Source organism: Ambystoma mexicanum, chromosome 1p, assembly GCF_040938575.1.
Source record: "Ambystoma mexicanum isolate Mex_15411 chromosome 1p, UKY_AmexF1_1, whole genome shotgun sequence".
Taxonomy (NCBI): domain Eukaryota; kingdom Metazoa; phylum Chordata; class Amphibia; order Caudata; family Ambystomatidae; genus Ambystoma; species Ambystoma mexicanum.
The window spans coordinates 230516439-230530274 of NC_090921.1; the positions used below are offsets into that span (position 1 = coordinate 230516439).

General features: G+C 53.0%; 1 pseudogene; it reads left to right on the forward strand.

Annotated features, from left to right (window-relative positions):
* The first annotated feature begins 7556 nt into the window (after positions 1 to 7556).
* On the forward strand, positions 7557 to 7718 carry LOC138461304 (U2 spliceosomal RNA; annotated as a pseudogene).
* Positions 7719 to 13836: the final 6118 nt, after the last annotated feature.

A 13836-nucleotide genomic window follows, 5' to 3' on the forward strand; every position in this document is an offset into this window, starting at 1 on the left:
TATGGGAGGTTCTCACCCAACATAAAATGGGGAGGAAATGGTTAGAATAGTGCATTTTACAGCAAACATTCTGTGAAAAATTGGGTAAAAAGCCATACAATTTGCTATCCGTTTTGTAGGGTAACACAGCAAAAAACCCAGTAGTTGCGAAGTCACCAGCATTGCATTTTCATGATGCCCAGGCCCACAATTTATGCCGGTATAAACAAACATTCGTATGCTGTCCATGCCACTACGGTGTCCATGCTGGAACACAGATATGTGCCTGTATCCAGTGTTCGAAGTGAAGGGGAGCTGCTGGGAGTGGTGTTCCTATACTTTTCTTTTTTGAGTGTCACTGTTCTTATACTTCTATTTTAAAAAGAAACCGCTCCGGAGCGATTCCTTTTCAAATAAAAGTATAGGGCCGAGATGTCAATAAATCAGCACCCTGTCTGATGTTGCCTCTTGCAGGCCAAGGAAAAGGAGGACGCGCACACGGAGATGCTGGAACAACTTCTTTATTCACTCTCCGTAACATCAATACTGGCGCTTACCGCGCCTTACCCAGAAACCCCCTTTCTCCCTCGGTCCCCGTAACATGGCTCCGCCTCCACAACGGTGGGGGCAGCACTCCTTAACCCGTGAGTGCTTGGCAACATCACCCCCGAACAATATATTCAAACATCGAAATCAACATTCTTCAACAAGTCGCATAGGTTTTCTTACAACTCTCCGTGGCCTCTCATCTTGGTCACCTGGCTCTTGCAGTTCCGTGGTTCTCACTTCCCAGCTTGTCCCTCCTGGGTCTCCTCCCGGGTTCTGGAGAGGTCGATCGCTGGAGCCGTTCTGTTCCCTCTCGTCTGATGTATTGTCTGAATTGTTGACAGTTCCTGGTGACAGCTCTGCTCTGATCCTCGGCCGTCACCATCGTGCCTTTCACTGCGGTTACCCTCATGGGGCTTGGAGCAAACCGCGGATCTGTCTTCCTGGACGTTGGTTGCTGGACGAGTACTTCGTCCCCTATGTGGAAATCTTGTATCACCGCATGGCGGCGAGCATCTGTCTCTCGTCTTGCTCTCTCTTTGGCTTCCGCGTCCCTTCGGAGTACGTCCATGTCAGGCAGCTCCTCATCGGACAGATTGCGCGGTATGCGGGTTCGCACTTTGTAGCGAAGCATTAGCTCGGCAGGTGTCTTGTTGGTGGCTTCATGAGGAGTGTTTCTGTAGTCCCGTAGGAGTTGGCACAGTGCCTGGTGCGGATCGACTGCTTCTACTCTGGCTCTTTGTCTTGTTTTCTTGATCGACGCCATGAAGCGTTCAGCCATCCCATTCGCTTTTGGGTGGCGAGGAGTTATCTTCATGTGTTCAAACCCTAGGTGTTCCGCTAGTGTTCCGAATTCATATCCACTGAACGGGGGCCCGTTGTCAGATTTGACTATTTTGGGGATCCCCCACTCACTGAATACCTCCTCTATTGCTGCTGCTACTTGAGGAAATGCGGTGGTGGTGACTGTTTTGACGATCGGGAATCATGAATGTTCGTCTATTAGGAGCAGGAGGTAGTCACCCGCCTCCATGGGCCCATAGAAGTCCATGGCTACACGTTCCCACGGCCGATCGGGTATCTGTGTGTGTTGGAGCGGGGGTGGATGTTCCGCAGGAGCCGTGCACTGGCAGGCATGGCAGTTCTTCACCCATTCTTCTACTGCCGCGTCTAGAAACGGGAACCAGACATGGCACCTCAGCTGTCTTTTGGTGTTCTCCGCTCCTCTATGTCCCTCGTGGCCGTACTGACTACTTCGTTCCTGAGCGTGGCGGGGATGACAATCCTGCACCCTCTGAGGAGGATGTCGTTGTCCTTGACGGTCAGTTCGCTATGTACCCTGGCCAGCCTTTCAATTTCCTGTCTGCACACCCCTGGGTGTGCCAGCATTGCTCTGTGATGATCCCTCCATTTGTTGGTCAATGTGAGGCTGATGGCGAGTGCCGTGGTGGGGTCAGCCGCTGATGCGGTGGCAACTCTCTCCAGGGACAGCGCCGGTGGTAGCGAGTTGGACGCTATGCATTGTACATAGGCGATGTCTCCCTCGCGGGTCAGTGGGGCCCCAACTGGGTGTCGTGACAGATAGTCAGCGGGGTTAAGGTCACCCCCGGGTCGATGCAAGATGTCATAGTCATATTCTTGTAAGCGGATTCCCCACCGCTCGATTCTAGGGTGCATCTTGGTGTGTGGGTTGCCAAAAAGCGATAACAAGGCCTGGTGGACCGTGATTAAAGTGAACCTTTTCCCAATGATGAAGTAATGGAAATGTTTGCACGCCCAGACGGCAGCTAGACTCTCCTTCTCCGCCTGGGAGTAAGCCAGTTCCGGGGTGGACAGGGCCCTGCTCGCATAGGCGACCACATGTCTCGGGTGGACATCCGCACCGCTGGTTTGGGCTAAGATGGCACCAAGGCCCACCGGGCTTGCGTCCACCACGATTTCAGTGTGCCATGAAGGATTGAAATATGCCAGGTGGTGTGCTTCCATCAGGGCACGCTTGATGTCAGAGAATGCCTGGCGGCACGCAGGTGTCCACTCGAACACAGTTTCTTTTTGGAGAAGCTTCCTTAGTGGGTCGGTAAGGGACGCATAGTGTGGTATGTACCTCGCACAGTAGCCAGCCATGCCGAGAAATGAGCGAACGTCTGCAACCTGTCGCGGTTCATCCAAGTTGGTGATAGTGTCAACCTTGTCGGGATCCGGCATCATCCCTTCGCTGGAAAAGATGTGTCCAAAAAATGTCAGCTTTGTCTTGCTGAAACGGCACTTGGCAATACTGAGAGTGAGGCCCGCTTCCTGGAGTGCTGCACACGCGGCGAGTAGGGCTTTGTCATGAGACTCTTTAGATGATCCAAAGACGAGGATGTCATCACTGTAGTTCAGTGTGCCCTTGATGGGTCTGATCACCTGCCGAATGGCCTCCTGAAAGATTTCCGCGGCTGATGAGATCCCGAAGTTCAAACGCTGATACCTGTAGAGACCGTCGTGAGTCGCAAACGTCGTGATGGGTCTGGATTCCGGATGTAGCTCCAGCTGATGGTATCCTTGGTTGAGGTCGAGTTTGGAGAACATCCGTGCGTTGTTCAGTTGCACGATCATGTCCTCAATGCACGGTCCCGGATGCCTCTCGCGCTGAATAGCAGTGTTTGCCACACACAAACGGATCTTTCCTCCCTCCTTGGGTACAACCACGAATGGGGATACCCATGGTGTCGGACCTGTGGCTGGTTCAATGATGCCATCAGACAGCAGTTGTTGGAGTGCGTCTGATACTGCCGCTTGCAGGTGAAAACCTACTCTGCGGGGATGTTGCGGTACTGGCCTCACCGATGAGTCGATGTGGAGTCGGATGGGAGGGGCCTTGAGTTTGCCCAGCCCCATGCAGAGGTTGGGGAAATCCCTTGTGATGTCAAGCTGTGTGACCAGGTTCTGCGACTGGTAGCATGCTATGGTGCCAACTGTGTCTCTCGTGTTTGTGCTCTCGGAGGTCGCTGTGATGGAGTCTCCCGGCCTCACGTGTATTTCAATCAACCCCAGGCGGGATGCCGTGTGGTAGCTGAGTAGGCATCGGCTTCTGGCAAGTGACCGGATAATGTGTATTGTTGTGTCATGTTTCCGGCCGTTTAGGAGGAGGCGTTGTGTGAAACATCCTACCGTCGGTAGGGGGGTGGTAGCTCCCCACTGAAATATCCTTGAGCGAGATTGTTCGAGTGCCGGTGGGTTCGGTAGTTTGGCATAGTCCTGCTCGCCCATTATGTTGACAGTAGCGCCTGAGTCAATCATGAATTGAAATTGGCTGTTTCCCATTTTAATGGGGATTTTTGGGGCTTCTCTGGCCTCTTCAGTGTCGAGTATGAGATTGACAAACTCGTCCTGGTCATATGGGTCATATGGCATGTCGTATGCGGCTCCCTGCTCGTCCTGGTAGAGAGTCTCAGGCCTGTATTCCTCTGGTGGATGGTCATATTCGTCCATGAAATATTTGGTCCGATCAGCCTGCTCTGGCTGTAGTGGGTACCCCTGCATTTGGTATTCGTCGATGGCCCTGACATATCGCCTCTGTCCCTGGCCTTGTTGGTAGTATCTGGGTTGGATGTATTGTGGAGGTGGCGGACGGAAGAATGGGCTGACAGGCGTTTGGGGCCTCGCTGGGGGAAATGGTATGCCTTCTCGGCACACCGAGTGAAAATGTCCTTCTCTTCCGCAGTTCGTGCACCGTTGTGATAAGGCTGGGCATGAGCCTGCATGTGGAAAGGACATCCCACAACGATAGCACTGTCTCTGTTGGCGAGGAGCTTGGATGGTTTGAGTTCTGTATGATTGTGACCCTCTGTCACCTGGACGAGATGGTTGTATGGTTGCGACCAGTTGCGCTGTGTCTTGCTTGGGGTTGCTCGGATTGCCCATGGATGTAGCTTGGGCAGCAACCCTCTCGTGTATGCGAGCGAGCTCGCTCACTTCCTGGATGGTGAGGGGTTTCTTCAGGAGCTGTTTTTTGAGAGCAGGGGATAGGCAGCCTTCAATGACCCTCAATCTTATAGCTTCATCCAACGAGAATGCGTCGAATTGGCAGTTTGCGCCTTTTACTCTTAGGCGGGTTATGAATTCGTCGACTGTCTCCTGTGGCATTTGGGTGCACTTGTTGAATAGGTAGCGTTCATAGTCACGATTAACTTCTATGATGAGAAGTCTATCTAGAGCCTTGATCAAATCCTTGAAAGTGTTCTGTTCAGCTGCAGGGATGGTCTTGACCACAGTCTTTATCTCACCCCCTACCAGATTGAGGAAGATGTCCCTAATATTGGGGGAATTACCATCACCAGACCCCCTCACGTAATGCTGGAAATCTTCCATCCAGTCAGTCCATCTGGGCCCCTTCGTGGCTTGTGGAGTCATGGTGAAAGGCGGGGGTAGTCGCAGCTGAATCGGCTGTACAATATGAGCTGGTGTAGGTGACACAGGGTTGGACCCTGAAGTGGAGCCCGATGTGCTCATGATGCCAGAAGGTGGGGACCCGTGGGTGTGTGCTCGGCCCTTGTGGATGCTTTGGTTAGGCTGGCGGTGCGTCACCCACCTGGGAGGTCAGATGCCACAGATGGGCATGCAGCGTCACAGACGTTGTAGGGAGGGATGGCACTCAGCACTGCTGGGGCTTCGCGGCGAGCGCTGGCAGTATGAGGACAACGCCAAACGTCCTTGTTGGGCCTCTGGAGGGCGTGGGCAGGCTCGCCGGCACGTGACATAGGGGGGGGCCGCAGCGGATGGCCAGGGCCCAACTGCACACTCCCTGGAGTACTTGTAGCAACGTGGGGACCAGGCGGACTGCCAGGGTCCAAAGTCATGCCTCCTGATGCAGTGCGGGAGAGAGAGAGAGAAAACGCAGCGTTTTCAGATGCGGCCAGCAGCTGCCGCCCGTGTAGGAGGTGGAGGGGCGGGAGGAGGCCCAGTCGCAGCCGGAGCGAGGAACTGGCGGATTGCCAACAGGGACGTCCTCGAACGCGCATGCAGCGCGGAAGTGGCGGAAAGCCACGGAGGAACGGCGGACTGCCGAAAGGAGGACTCCGTGGGCGCACGGAAATGGCCTTGTCGCCAGTGTTGCCTCTTGCAGGCCAAGGAAAAGGAGGACGCGCACACGGAGATACTGGAACAACTTCTTTATTCACTCTCCGTAACATCAATACTGGCGCTTACCGCGCCTTACCCAGAAACCCCCTTTCTCCCTCGGTCCCCGTAACATGGCTCCGCCTCCACAACGGTGGGGGCAGCACTCCTTAACCCGTGAGTGCTTGGCAACATCTGACTGAGCTGCAGGCCTGCAGCAATGCCCGGATCACTCACAGTAAGCTTTGGCCCACGCCTGTGCATTGAGCAGGGGCTGATGTTCTGTAACAGCACGTGCCCCACAGTGCGCAAGCGTGGGCCAAGCCTAAACACCAGAAGGATCTCATTGATTAATCTCCATATCTGCAGCATCAGCCAGCAGGACACAGCAGCCCGCCAGCCAGTCTACGCCGGCTAAGAGCCGAGCTCCAGCTCTAGCAGGTAGGTAAATGATTTCATCCAAAAATGTGTGCAACTTCCATCTAAGTTGTTGTAATTGAGCGTATATTAACAGAAGGTACGAGGCTAGGCTAGACCTCACTGAAGTTATGCTCACCACGTCCCGGTGTGAACATTAGACACCTGCATTATTAAGGGCCTCGTTATGAGTGTTGCAGTAATGTTCAAACATGCCGCATTTTGGAATACAACCTGTAGTATTGCTGAAGCATTTTGCAATACCGCCTGTGGTATTGCTCCACTGGGAACCAATAAGTCAAAAACCTACATCTGCACAAAAGCATTATCAGGTGCGGTATTATTCATTGGGTATTACCACATGGGGACTAACCAAAGGTTTCCAATTACTCTAAACCAAGCAGATCCTTCCCGTTACTGCATCAATACCGCATGTAGTAACGGTAAATGAGTTTGGCAGCATTTCAAAAGTAATACTTCTGAACTCGTAAGGAAGCCCAAAGTGCTATTGTTATTTTCACTGGTCATAAACCTGGTCCATCTCTTTAGGGGGCAGCAGTTCCAGGTACTCTCAGCACTTCTGTGTGGAGCAGCCAATTAGCCCCACGTCACGCAGCACCTTCAGCAGAGCTCTCAACTAGATGCATTCAGTTTTTATTCTTTGCATTCTGGTACTGGAATTGTTCATGTTTTCATTGTAAGTTCAGGACTACAAGTCCCATAATGCAAAGAATAAAACAGGACTCGGTGGACTGCACCCACCTGAAATGGATCTAGTTGAGAGCAATGCCTGCAGCCTGTTCTGGCTTTTTTAGTTGCAAACACTTTGCATTCCTAGACTAATCGGCCCACACTCAGAAAGAGTAAAGCCAACCACAGGCTCCCGAATGCGAAGGCTCCTTTCCTTGAACATTAGGACTGACAGGAAGTGCTAAACATGACACAAGGAAACATGTACAGACTGGTTGCACCAATGTAGGCCCTTATGGCGACGTAAGAACACTCATGCCGGCTTTACCCTTGGTGCCAGTAAACATGCTTTGCCACTGTAAGAAAAGCATATGTAGGCTAGTATGACCATGTTAGACCATTCATTTTGTTGGCTTTACCATTAATGCCAGTAAAAAAAATGTATTTCAGTCTGTGAAAGTTCTCCGGCTTCTGCGTCACAATTACTTGGCATATGGTATTGACATACAATGTTTCCTTTTCTATATTTACTGGCATTGTATCACAGCCTCCATACCTGAGCGAGTGATTTGTAAGTCTCTTTTTGTTTTCTAATCTCTTAGTGGTCTGGATTGAATAGACTGGCCCACAGACTTTTGCATATTCACTTCTGAAACTGATCAGGTGTCACTGTCTTGTGTGCAGTAGTGCAAGGTTTACGTTGTGTTGCCAACTAACTCACCCTCAAACGGAAAGGATTATCGCTGAATGTGTTAACCGATCTTTCTGTTTCTTGAACGTGGTGAGTCGGTTTTCATGCGCATGTGTGATATGTGCCGTTCCTAAACGCTTCTCAGCCTTTTGGCTAAGATCAAGTGTGTATCTGTTCTTATCTTTTGATTTGGATTAGTATTATAAGTGCTGGTGATTATTTCTGGCGCATAGGTGGATTTATGCTGGACAAAATGTAAATATATTTTTCTAACACTTTACCAAGAATCCACTCCGGTACTCAACGGGGATCCATTATGTGGCTAGGTGGTTGTCTGCAGAGGACTCGGCAAAAGCTAGGCTTTTGCAAGGTGATTCGGCTCCCTACTTTCTGAGAGAGACAGTGTGGCTGCATAAAACTAAAATGGCGGGGATGGGGAGACTATTGGAGTTGGGCTGGGAAGTTTGGCGCAGAACATGGAGAACGGTGGGTGACCCAGATCCGCTTTCCCGGCAGTTCCTGCTGGTGGTGCTATGCGGGAATGACTCCCAACTGTTCAAAGGGGTCCGCAGATACTGGGAACCGGTGGGCCTAGCCACCCTCGGAGATATATGGCAGGAAGGGGAGGCACTGGAATTTCAGAGGCTGCAGAAGGAGACAGGGGTGCATGAAGGCCAATACACTACTTATATCAGGCTCATGAAACGGGTCAGGGAGAGGTGGCCTGAGACGGCGCTAGCGGAAGAACCTGATGCCACTCTGGAAATGATGTATGATGTCTCAGAGGGTGGGCATAAGATATCCAAGATATATGAGCTCCTGAGAGCGAAGGCAGGGAAGGAGCTGCTCCAGCTGAGGCATGACTGGGAGGAGGAGGTAGGAGAACCCATGCCAGAGGGACAGTGGGATAGAGCTCAAAGGTACCACAAAAAGGTGTCCCGGAATGCGAGACTCCAGCAGATCCAGCTGTATGTCACCCATAGAGCTTATTTGACTTCCGGAAGAATAGCTAGGTTTGCAGGCTCGGCTATACAGAAATGCCCCAAGTGCGGGGAGGAGGAAGCGGGGCTGCTGCACATGTTCTGGGCTTTCCCTGAGGTGCAGAGATTCTGGGAAGAAATAAAGACGAGAATGGCCAGTGGGGGAGTGGGGCTTGACGTGAGGTCTGCTTGGGCATTCATGCTTGGGAGTTTCCCCAGGCCACGCACTTTAAAACATATCAGTAAGATGAAGGACCTGGCCTATATCTTGGCCAAGCGTAGAATTGCGATGTGTTGGAAAGCGGCCCATAGGCCTAGAGTGGAGACATGGTGGGCGGACATCTTGAAATGGGCAGATGCAGAAACTTTGGTATGGTTTGAAGCTGTCACCAGGGAGGGAGAGCAGGAGGTGGGCCCCCTGATAGCCAGGAGGCAACTGGTGACCTCAATGGCAAACCCCCACCAAGCCAATCATGAAACAGAAGACTCAGATGAGTCGACAAGCACTGAGAGTCCTGAAAATGCTTATGTAGATGGCACGGATGAGACGGCTCGAGTTTAGGGGGAGCGAGGAGGGGGACGGAGAAAAACACTGTATAATATGATGTTTTGATACTGATTATGAACGTCCTAAAAAGTTGTAATGTTTGGTGTGTTGTTTGCTTAAAATAATAAAAATTGTTTAAAATTCTTTTTTTAAAAAGACGGGGATCCATGCTTGGTTGCTTGCAGCCATAACCCACTGTATAGTATCTGGGAAGAAAGAGTGTGACTTACAGCCAGCAGCTGTTTGAGAGGTGATTTCGGAGCAAAAGCCATAGCAGAGATAGCAGCGAGCAACAGCACAGGCAGTGATGGCAAAGCACTGGACCAGGTTGTACAGATGGAACAGGGGCCAGTGCTAGCAAGCGGAATACCCTGCAGGTTAGGCCCCTGGAGAAGCCGGGAAGTGAGGCCCAGGTACCGAGGAGGGGCGCCCCCAAAAGCGTGAAAAGGTGACAGTGCGGTGCAGCCTGGCAGCCCCAGTACTGCTGATGGGAAAGGAAGCGCCCCCCGGGCACCAGTAGAACCCAACCAGGTGGCAGTGTCACGGGCCAAGGGCCATACCAGGCGGAAGTTGCACGGGGCCAGGGGTCAGACAAGGCAACAACCGTACAGTGCCAGGGGCCAAACCCGGTGGCAGCGGCACAGGGCCAGGGGCCAAACCATGCGGGAGCACCCCCTGGGCACAGAAGCCATACCCCCTGAATCACTGGATACGGCAGACGGTCTGGATGCAGGTCAAGGCAGTGTATGGAATGCAGGCCCTGGTGGAGAGGACAATGTTCTGGAACAAAGCGTTCTTGGCGGCGGGTCGTCAAACCCAGTGAGAGCCTTAGGGGCCGATTCACGGAACAAATGTGCGCCGAAAATCCCAGCGCAAGCAGGCGCAAGGAGGCGCAAGCGTGAGAAAGTAAGCGCACGCGTGCGATTCAAGGAAGGCGCTGCGCTACTTTCCCACTGGTTGTGCGCCAAATCCGTGCATGGCGCACGCTGGCGCACACGTCTCCAAACAGCATGCGCTAAATGCACAGCGAAAGCTCACATAGCGCAGCGCACAAAACAAAAGTAGGCGGAACAGGGGGCGTAACACGCGGAATGGGGAATAACGCATGAAAAAGAAGACGGAATGGGGGAAGTACTGCTGGGAAGTACACGTAATGGCCACACGCACGCGAACCACACGTATTCATGGAATGGAATAGGGCAAACCCGCGCACGTGTATTCCTGGGGTTCGCGTGAAGTTTTACACGCGAAAGGGCCCTGTGCGAGTGGGGTACGTGTATTCCTGGGGTTCGCGTGACGTTTTACACACGAAAGGGCCCTGTGCGAGTGGGGTACGTGTATTCCTGGGGTTCGCGTGAAGTTTTACACGCGAAAGGGCCCTGTGCGAGTGGGGTACATGTATTCCTGGGGTCACCGACGCGCTTACGCGCTAAGGGCATTTGGTCCAATGAAATCGCGTACGTGTGCTGACGCGCTTACGCGCTAAGGGCCTTTCCTCGAATTACACGGTGACGTGCAATTTTTTCACGTGCCAAATCACTCCGTATCAAGCTGGCCATGCGAAAACACATGGAAGACCATGCTCCTGCCCTAAAGGCCATTTTCCTGCCCCCAAGATCCCTGAGCACGCTCCCACCTGCCATCTGCTGCTGCCTGACTGCCTGCTGCCCACGTGCCCTGATATTTGGTGCCTGCACATCAGCCATCTGCAGGGGTCCAGTTGCTGTGTCCACCCCTGCTGGAACAGAAGACTCCCGACTGGGATACCATCGCTCCACACCCAGCCCCAGGCCACAGTTGCCCACCCACGCCTGCCTCAGGGGTCGCCATGTCGGGGCAAACACCATCTGAGACCACTGGCGACCCCCAGCCAGAGGGGCAGAGGGCCACCAGCTTCAGTCAGAAGGAAGTTGGTGTTCTGGTGGAGCATGTCCTGGGGCATTATGATGCCCTCTTCGGAACATCACGCACCAACAAGGAAGGATGGGATAGGATCTGGGACGACTTTGTGGTTGCCATCAACGCGGAGGGGGTGGCAACCCGCAACATCAAGCAAGTCAAGAAGCGCTGGGAGCACTTGAGGTCCTGGACCCTCATAAAGGCCCGGCGCCTCGTGGAGGGGGGCCAGGGCAGCATGAGTACCATCCAGATGAGGGTCCTGGAACGCGTAGGCCCAGCGCTCCACGCCCAGATCCTTCGGAGGCAGACCCATCTGGAGTTGAGCGGTAAGTGGCCAAGCATTGCTGTGTGAGACAGGGCATGTTGCAGGGTGCTGGTTGTCTGATACTTGCCTGTATGTGTGACATAGGCCATGTACGTATGTGTGTGTGCAGGGACATCATGGTCATGCATGTGAGACCAGTAATGTGTGAACCACATGGTTGTGCATGTGTTACAATGCAACATACGGAGCAGCATGCAGAATGCACACATTAATGCATGCCTGTCTCTGTTATTGGACATGGATGTGGTGTGAGAGATGGGTGCTGCTGTCATGGACATGTATGGTGTCCATGTCTGTGTGTCTGACTTGCGTGTCTGTGACTTGTAAATGCCATGGATGCATGACACATGTCTGTGACAATGTTCAGATTCACTGATGCAGCCTACTCATCCTTGTATCCACTGTGTCTGGGGTGTACGAGGCCAGATGAATGAAACTAGGGTGAAGTGTGGAGCATGTGATAATCATGACCCATGATGCATGTGAGTTTCAAACCAGCATTGTATGTTTCAAGAGTCCCTTGGGCATGTATGCTAATGTTCATAGCATGCACCATGCCTGTTACTGCATGTGTTTTGCCTGCACTGACCCATGTGTTGTGGAGGGACATGATGGAAGTGATGTTTGACAGTGCCACTCACCTGCTATTGCTTCCTGTCTAGGGGACCATTGTACAGTACCCTGATGCTTGTGTTCTATGTCTCCCTCTACACAGCGGCAAGTGATGAAGAGGGCGGAGACGGCGCTGTGGAGCAAAGCGGCGGGGATGCCCCCACTGGCCGGCGACGCAAGGCCCAGTCACCCTCCCAGAAATTACCATCGTCCGGGAATGAGGGGACTGGTGCTGCGTCTGCCACTACAGCTGCAGCGGAAGTGGTGGGTGAGCCCCCACAGGGGCTTGCAACGGCGGAAGACAGTGTGGAGCCATCCAGGTTGGTGGTTTCCACAGAGGAGGAGGAGGCCGCTACTGAGCCGCACATGGGGCCTGGTGGGGGTGGTACCACTGGTGCAAGTGGTGCAGTCCAGGGGCAGGGGCAGGAGGCAGCACAGGTCGCCGTGGAGGGGCCTGTGCATGTCACTGTCCCTGACACTGTGACTGCACCACCATGCACCAGCAGGGATGCCCCATCCCAGGCCCGTCCGCAGGGAGGGGGGATGTCCATGTCATCTGACACTCCTCTACCTGCGGACAAGGGGACCCCTGGCCGTATGGAGAAGGTCCTGATTGGTGTCGCGTTGCGCACGCGTGACATTCGTGATGACGTGCGTGCTTCCCGGGGGGAGCACGCACGTCATCACGAAGAGCAGCGTGCCAACATGGCCCAGTTGGGAGTGTCCATGGTCGGGGGTTTTGTACATGTGTCGGCCACTCTGGCGGCCCTCTCCTCCTCTGTGGAGACTATGCGCCAGTCGTTCTCCATGCCGTCTTCCGGCCCAGATGCCACCAGGGCCCCCTGTGGACCTGCCCTGACCAACGCAGCCAGCTCGGTGGGGATCCCATCCCTGCCACAGTCGGGAGTCGGAGGTCCAGCAGGGGTGGACACCCCAGCAACTGGACACCAGCAGATGGAGGATGTGCCAGCATCATCGGGCAGGGCATGTGCACAATGGCGTCGGTGGATTCCATCAGCCTGGATGCCGTCGTGCTGGCAGAGGCAGTTGCATTGGAGGCAGCGGCAGGCTCAACGTGGGAGGCATCATGGCTCGGGGCCATCTACATCAGAGGGGCAGGCATCGGCCGGAGGGCAGGAGGACCCTGGAATGGGAGTGTCTTCCGTGTGGCAGCGGTTGGGCCAGCGGATAGGTGCGGAGCGGTGGCGGGCAGAGGAGGCACGGCTCACAATGGTCAGAGCAGAGAACTCCATGCGCAGGGCGCTGAGGCGGGCTGAGTGCCTCGAGGGAATTCGCAGGGAGTTGAAGGTGGACATGGCGTTATCCCTGCGAGACCTCGGGGCCAGAGAACAGGCCCGCTTCCAAGACATTGAACAGGAGTTCGATGATGCCCTGGACAAGTGAGCCGTTGGACTTGCCCGCCGCCATTGTATATAGTTCATTAGTGTTAAGTTTCATTTCTTTTTTCTTTCATTTGGGGTGCATGGACTATGCCCCACATTTTTGTATATAGTTAGTAATTAGGTAGGTTTCATTGTAGGTTTCATTTATGTCGTTGGGCTCACGGAACCTGGATTTGCTATTTGTACATAGTTTTACAGTGGATTTTTCTCCTTCATCTTTTTTTTTCGCCATGGAGCAATGGATATTACGCTTTTCTTTCCCTTTGGATTTGCTTTGTTGGACGGTGACTTTGGACACATTTTCATTTGGATTCATTTGGATTCTCATTTTATTTATTTATCATTTTTTGGGACATGCTGCATTTTGATTATTATTGACATTAGTGTGTGTTTTGATTTCATTCCCTTCTTTTTGACTTGAATACATTTTTGTTTCTTACTTCAATGTGTGGTCTTCTCTCATTGGTTTCATGCGTCACAATGTGGGTTTTCTCAGTCATGTGTTGCCATTGTGTGGGTCTGACAGACTTGTACTCATGCACATACTGCTTATTTGTGATCTATCATGTAATGGGGATTTCAATTTGGAGTGGATGTAAAGCTTGGTTGGGTGTTTGGACTGGGGTGGTGTGGGGTGGGATTTGGGT